General features: G+C 43.8%; 1 pseudogene; it reads left to right on the plus strand.

The window, feature by feature from the left end:
- Positions 1–3827: 3827 nt before the first annotated feature.
- On the plus strand, positions 3828–4008 carry LOC126528654 (U2 spliceosomal RNA; annotated as a pseudogene).
- The last annotated feature ends 3047 nt before the right edge of the window (positions 4009–7055 follow it).

Genomic DNA, 7055 nt, shown 5'->3' on the forward strand with positions numbered 1-7055 from the left:
TGTGGTGCAAAGCAGCACGACAAGACGCAGGACGAAAGAATGGGTCGGCAAGAAGTTAGTCGCTCATTGGTTCACCCTTCAGTTACGCAACCGCGAACAGATACGCGAGTATTGGAAATGCTGCGCATACGAGTTGCACGCATGCTCGCACAACTAGGCACGTGCAGTTACAAATGGTGTCAAAGTGGCAAGTAGAACACCGCGACCGCATTAAGCAGCACAGCGTAAGATTTTCCACGTACCGTCACAATATCTTTGCCCTCATGGCTAATGCTATAATAAAATCATCTATAAGTAAAGACTATTTTGATGTGTTAAAAGCGGTAAATTACTTCAGATCAAGATATAACCAGTTCGGATCCCACGTGCATCACTGTAGTGTCAAGTATATGGTGTAAATCAGACGGGCCACCCAGAGTTTAAAGCAACTGCCCATGCACATGGCGCCTCCAAGCGGCAGCCTCGAATCCAGCCTCATAGTTGAAGTCTCGTATTGCATTGTAGCTTAAATGTTACGAAATTTTGTGTGCCTTTTATTCACTAGAAGTCTAAAGACAGCAAATTCGGCTTTCGGCAGAATGAGTATGAGCAGTATTTCGTCAAATGAAAAATGCAGTGACCTTCCTCCATCATCTACCGATGATGCTTGCCGCCGGCGTTACCCTCGGTCTCGCTTTGAGGTCTACCTAACCCATTATTAGCCCTTTATTCCATTCGCAGGCCGCGCAGAAACTCTAAATGCGGGTTCGTGAGTAAAATATTGTGGTTTCTACAGTAAGTGTGCGTACATCGGCATTTCCCGTTTCCAAACACACCTAAGGTGGTGCAACCCTTCGAGGACCTTTCGCACGCATATTGTTATCGTGTTCTCCTAACCAAGCATTGAGGCTGCACGAGCTTTGACTCACTTCCAGCTACAAGGAGGTTACCGCTTATCCATGTTGTTTGTTCCACATCGGTTGTTGTACTGGGTCTTGTAAACAGCATGACCGCAAATTGCCGGCGCACGTTTTATGTTTAAGCTAAATAAAAGAACACCAGCCGGCAGAATGTATTTAGATACCTTTGAGAACGTATTCATGACCTTTTCTTTGGGCGCGTTTACACGCATCTCACCATGCGCAATTATCCTCTGCCCATCCGTTCCGGATAACATCACGATTGCCGACTCCTGTAAAGGGTGCACCACCACTCTTTCCATTGCAGCAAGGAGAAGCTGAACAATTTTTTTTAGACAGTACCAACCTTTTTGTATCAGCTTGCCTAAGACTTTGGGACTATTGTCGTCGTCAAAAAAAGACAACCGCATGACAGGACCAAAGTGAGCCGCAGATAAACACTGACCGTACAATTCAAACGCGAAATTGGTGACACATGTGCAATAAATAAACGAATCAGACGCGAGAAGAGCTGCACGTCAATTGACTTAACTGCAATTTTGCGATTAAGCATGGCGTGCCAACATTGTACACAAGCGAGAGCGGAAACGTCCATATTATTGTCCAATATATAATATAGAAGGTGGGGAGCTCCAGCAAACAATTTCCTTCAAAAAAAAAAAAAAGAAGAGAAAGACAAGAAAAAACTGAAGCAATTACCACTGCACGCGCTCCAAGCTTTCCTCGATTCTTACTGATAGCTGAGGCTCCAACAATTTATCGCATCACCTCGAATTACCCAAGCGAATAAAATGGTTATGGGGTACTGTGCAACAACTTACAAAATAGGTCAATCCTTCATCAGGAGAACCGTCACAGAAAGAGTTCCAGTATTGAAATAAAAGTTTAGCAGGCGTGCAGTAGCCATCCTTTCTCTTTTTCTTTTTGCATTTTGTTTTTGTTGTATAAAAAGCTTTTATGAGAAATTGATATCCACCGTACTTATACAGGATGCCCCGGCTAACTTTAGCCAGAGTTTAGATATATGCGAATGCCACGTAGCTGTTACAGAATCAGGGTAAAGTTGTTTGCCGGCGCTTTATGATACTTAAAATATGTTTTTCATAGCTTTTAATTAGTTGCTTTGTCTTAACTAATTAATCAACTGCTCAACTATTATAATTACATTAAATGTGTCAATGAGAAAACTTAGAGAGACATGAAAAACTCCTAATACAGCTTTCAGTTCCTCAATACGTGCTGTATAAAAGTGTTTTTCCGAGCATGAAACAAGCGCAAATTGCCGCGCTAGTCCGAAATTCTCGCGCGACTGGCCGCTCGAGGCACTTAACGTGTATTCGCAGGCGTTGGAAACGTCGCCGGACGCCGCAACCGTATTTTCTGCGGCACGGGGGCCATAGTGCTATCGCATGAAAGCCCTGCATTGAGCGGGGTATTTCTAAGACATAGATAAATAAACCTTCTAAACTCATGGACTATTTTTAACCTTCCATTTCAGTGGACTAGAAGCATGATATTTTGCCGAGGTTACAAAAAAGGTTACAGAAGCGATACTTACCCACGCCATTGAAAATCGAAGAATTTTTTCTCTGTTTCGTTGGTGTAGGCTTCCAGATGACCTTCCCACTAAGGCTCCAAAAATAAAATAGGCGGAACGAAGACTATCTTGAAGCCGCGAATGACTGCAATCACGTCTGAAAGCTTATACGAATCTTAGCGGAAAGCCGAGAATAGATCGGACATCTGGGGTACTGACCTTATGGGGTCAATATAGATCATTAGTTGAGGAGGGAAAGTAATGGTACCGGCTGAGTGATTTTTCACTTACATGGGCCGTCCAATAGGCTCGCGCAGCGGCCGCCAGGTACTTCCTGACGGTCCCTGCGTGGGAGACGCCCACTACGCGCTGATGTGCGTCCTGCGGGACCTTGATTAAAGTTTTTCCAATCCAGTGTCTGTGCAGTTGTGACTGAGCGATAGGCGAAAAAACATTCGTTGCAGTGCATTTGATTAGCGCTATCTATGATATTTACCAAGTGGATAAAGCCTGTGAAATAAGGAGTGATAAGTTATAGTCCGTTGTTGTGCTAGAGTTGTTACGTTTCCTTCATGCGTAGCAATTTTCCCGGACCTACAGATGAGTAGGATTAAGATAAGTGTGTCCAACTAGAGAAAACCCATTTGACGCAGATTTTGTAACGGTGAAATTTCGCAGCGCGATTTTGGCTTCAGTTACGATGACATATATCTCCATCGTCTAGAATGACCGCACCATGACACTCTATTAGGTCGACTTAAATGGTATTTTTTAATATTTGATCGTCGACCACTCAGTTTAAAGAGATATTAGACCTGTGGCCAACAAGAATCATGAAAAAGTGCTCTTTCATACCTTAAAATGAGCCATGCCACTCTTTGAAGCTATATGACCAGCGAAGCTGTTTAGCATACGAAACAGAGGAGACACGGAATTCAGAACATAGGTGCGGACTCATTTACCGTTATTTTTATATACAATCGCGTGAACGACGGCACCGCCGCCCCGAGGAGCCGGAGAAAACTACAGACGTATACCCGTCGTGGTTGCTCAGTGGCTATGGTGCTGGGCTGCTTAGCATGAGGTAGCGGGATCGAATCCCGGTCACGGCGGCCGCATTTAAATGGGAGCGAACAGCGGAAACACCCGTGTGTTTAGATTTGAGTGCACGTTAAAGAACCCCAGTTGGTCCAAATTTCCGGAGTCCCCCACTACGGCGTGCCTCGTAATCAGAAAGTCGTTTTGGCACGTAAAACCACATAATTTATTTTTTTAAACAAGACACGCGTGACGTTTCGACGGGACCACCACCACGGCAAAGTGGAAGGAAAAGAAAGGAGACGCGCACGCGCTTGGAACGCCGACAAAGAGAGGGCCGCGCGAACGTAGACATGGCCGACGCGGGTCAAGGTGTGGTATCTGTTCTTATCAGCTTAATATCTGATACTGGTTGCATCTGGACGCAAGATATCAAGCTTATTTTTTGAAAATCGGCTGGGTGCTTGACGCCTGCTTCACCTCCGCCGCGGGTCGGCCCGGTATTGCACTATCTTCAGGAACGGCCCAAGGTTTTTGGAAACTAGCCATATACAGCGTCGCTGTAGAATGCTTGGAGACAGCGAGATTGTTGTGTGGTATGAATGCAAGAAAAAAAAAAGTTTCTTAAATGAAAACATTATTTATTTGTAGTCGCTGTGTGTGATATGTGAAACTATTGTGCTTCGCATTGTTGCTTGAGCAGTTCAGCCTAATGTGCTATGTTGCGCGATGTTGTTGTTATTCGCTTGCGATTTTGAGAACTTCTTTGTGACATCGAGGTTTCTTTTACTTGTTTGTGATAATATTCTTCCGTGTGCGCTAACCGCTCCACTATTACTCCTACAAAAGTATGCGAAAAATTATCCAAAGCCAGTTGTATAATTGTACCATCTCTTCAAGAACAAAGGTGTAGCGGGCAGGGGACTTGTTCGCCAACATCACTATCAGTGATGTGATTAAAACGAAGGTGCGACATAACGCCCATAAAGCTTATCTCGCAGCCACAGCTGAAGTCCTCATATGAAGTCACTATAACAACCTCGTAATAAAAACGGAGAAATTCAGCTCATGAATGGAAACACTTTTAAATAACATTCAGGCATTCTTCGACGAGAGCTAGTTGGTATGGAGAATGGCATGTAAAAGTTCCGGAAATTTTGAAGTCATTGAAAAAAGCCGCGAAAAACAAACTTCTTTTACAAAAAATTCAAAAACCCTGGAAAAATATCCTAACCTCTCTTAGCGTACGATAGTAAAAATAAGAGAACGCGATTTCGCATGCAAAGATGTGTTTACAAGTGTTTTTCAATATATAGGCATTATCTAACAAATAACACACTTTTTTTATTCACTCAGACATTACTAGCAGCCTTAGAAATTGTTCTCTACCAACCATGAAAGCGGTGCACATTTATTTTATTAGGCTGGTGTATTGTCTGTACACTTCGGGCCCTTTGGTTTTTCAGATTATAGGCGGAGCCTGCTTGTCATATGTGCCTACGTGCAGAGCATATGTGTGGGATTCTCTGGGTCTTTAAAATTCTGCACAGAATTTCCAACCTCTCGGCTAAAGTGCACTTCCCACTAGGTTAGTGTGAAGTGCACTAGGTTCACACTAGGTTAGAGTGCTGAAGCACTCAAGATATAGAATATGGGCAACACATTTCGAGCTTTTTAGGTAGTTGTCAAATTACGGTACGGAGGCTAAATTGGTCTACATCCCCACTAATTATTTATTACAGCACCTCTTATGGGACCAGTTCTAAATGCGCAAGAAGTGCAGCGTTGCTTGGAAGTGACAAAAGAAGCTGCTCTTGTCCCCCAATGCGGAGATGGCGGCCATAAGCAATGAGAAAAAACTAAACAGCATGCCAGTCCTGACAGTGCGGTGGTTGAAGGCTACACAGTGATCATGTCACCGAAGCTGTTATATTTCCCGTTCCAACCATCCGATTGTGTTAGAAACGTAGAGGAGCCTGCTTTCTGCTCTTTCACAGTCGAGTGCTGGCTGACTAAGCTTTCGGCAGCACGGTCATAGTGTGTGGGTACGCTTCAGTGATGTCTGGTTATTTGAGGTCGCCATATAAGGTTTCGGTGACATTAATACACCGTTGAACACATCCGAAAGCACGTCCCCACTTGGCGCAAGTCTTTACCAAGTCGCGTTAAAGTGTCACATAATTATTTGCTTCGTAATCACGAAATTGAAGCTTCATAACCCAATTACTGTGTTGACAGCTGTCCAGTTAGGAAATCAGACAAATGTTTTCTGTCAGTATTCTTTTCAAAACAACAAATTCCTTACCGCGTGCCGGCCCATATGTCCATGGACAGACTATGCAAGGCATCTGAGAAACATTCAAAGCCATTTTATTCCTGGTCATAGTGAATGGGCGTGCTAGCTACCAGGACTGTTCCCTGTGTCATTTCTTTCCCAAAAAAGGTTTAATCCTTTGTCTTACAATGAGTGACGCAACTAAGAGTTGTCGCTCTGAGCAAGCGACAATGGAGATGCAACACACCACAAACCTTCGAGAATGTTACACGAGCGGTAGGAAATAATGTGTCTCCTGAATGTTTATACTCACATAGTGACGCTAATATTTCTTCCGCATAATTTACATCAATACACTCCATTATACCGGGTAAAGTTCTATTCTATCTATTTCCACTTTGTCTGTCGTGTGGCAAAGAAAGGGGAAAAAAGCAGTATTTCGCAGATAATCACTCTCTCTCTCTCTCTCTTGAACGGTTGAGCTACTGAGCTGCCGCCCAAGAAGTAACACTGACGAGCGTTAGATGAGCGCACACTGACCAGCGCATTAGGAACGGTTTTTTTCATTTGTTTAGTGTTCCTAATACATATAGACATTTGACAGATTTCAGTTAAATATACCAGCTGTTTATTTTTTTTTTCCGCACAACAATGTGCCTGCAATCGAGAAATAAAAACCAGCAGTATGCTCGATGTGACAAAAAGTTTCTCTACGTTATTCCGTGTGCTTCCACATGAGTTTGAAACTTCTGTTGTTTGCTGAGTTGCCTTATCGTGGCTTCTGAAGTTTGAGTGTTTTCTAAACGTCAGCCCTTTCATTCCCGAGAGATTAACTTTTCTTAAAGCAAAGACCAACTGAATTACAATCTCTGTTGGAAAAGGCCGCATCGCAAGCCGTATACCAAATATTACGAAGGCCCTCTGCGCGCTACTGCGCTGGAACCAGGTGTACAAGGTTCGAATGAATGGGAAGGAATGAAGCCGCGATGTTCCAAGGTGAGTCAATTCATCCTGAATCAAAACATTATTTCTTCAGCTCTAATGCGAACTTGGTACTCAGGCGTTGTTTGTTCTCCGCTATTAGGCGATCAACGAATGGCGCACAATGCGAACATTCCAGCAGACGAGCCCCCGTTTATTAGGGAGTTCAGGTGTGCGGACTTTTCGTACCTAACGCAGCAGCAGAACGTTCGTCGGCCATTGTGCCTCTACCAGACGACATAGCACTGGCTGTCGAATTACTCCTCTAGAAAACATTGCTTCGAGTACCAAGTTCAGCGCAAATACTCCGATTGAAAGGAGAAAA

The sequence above is a fragment of the Dermacentor andersoni genome, chromosome 9 (assembly GCF_023375885.2).
Source record: "Dermacentor andersoni chromosome 9, qqDerAnde1_hic_scaffold, whole genome shotgun sequence".
NCBI classification, from domain to species: Eukaryota; Metazoa; Arthropoda; class Arachnida; order Ixodida; family Ixodidae; genus Dermacentor; species Dermacentor andersoni.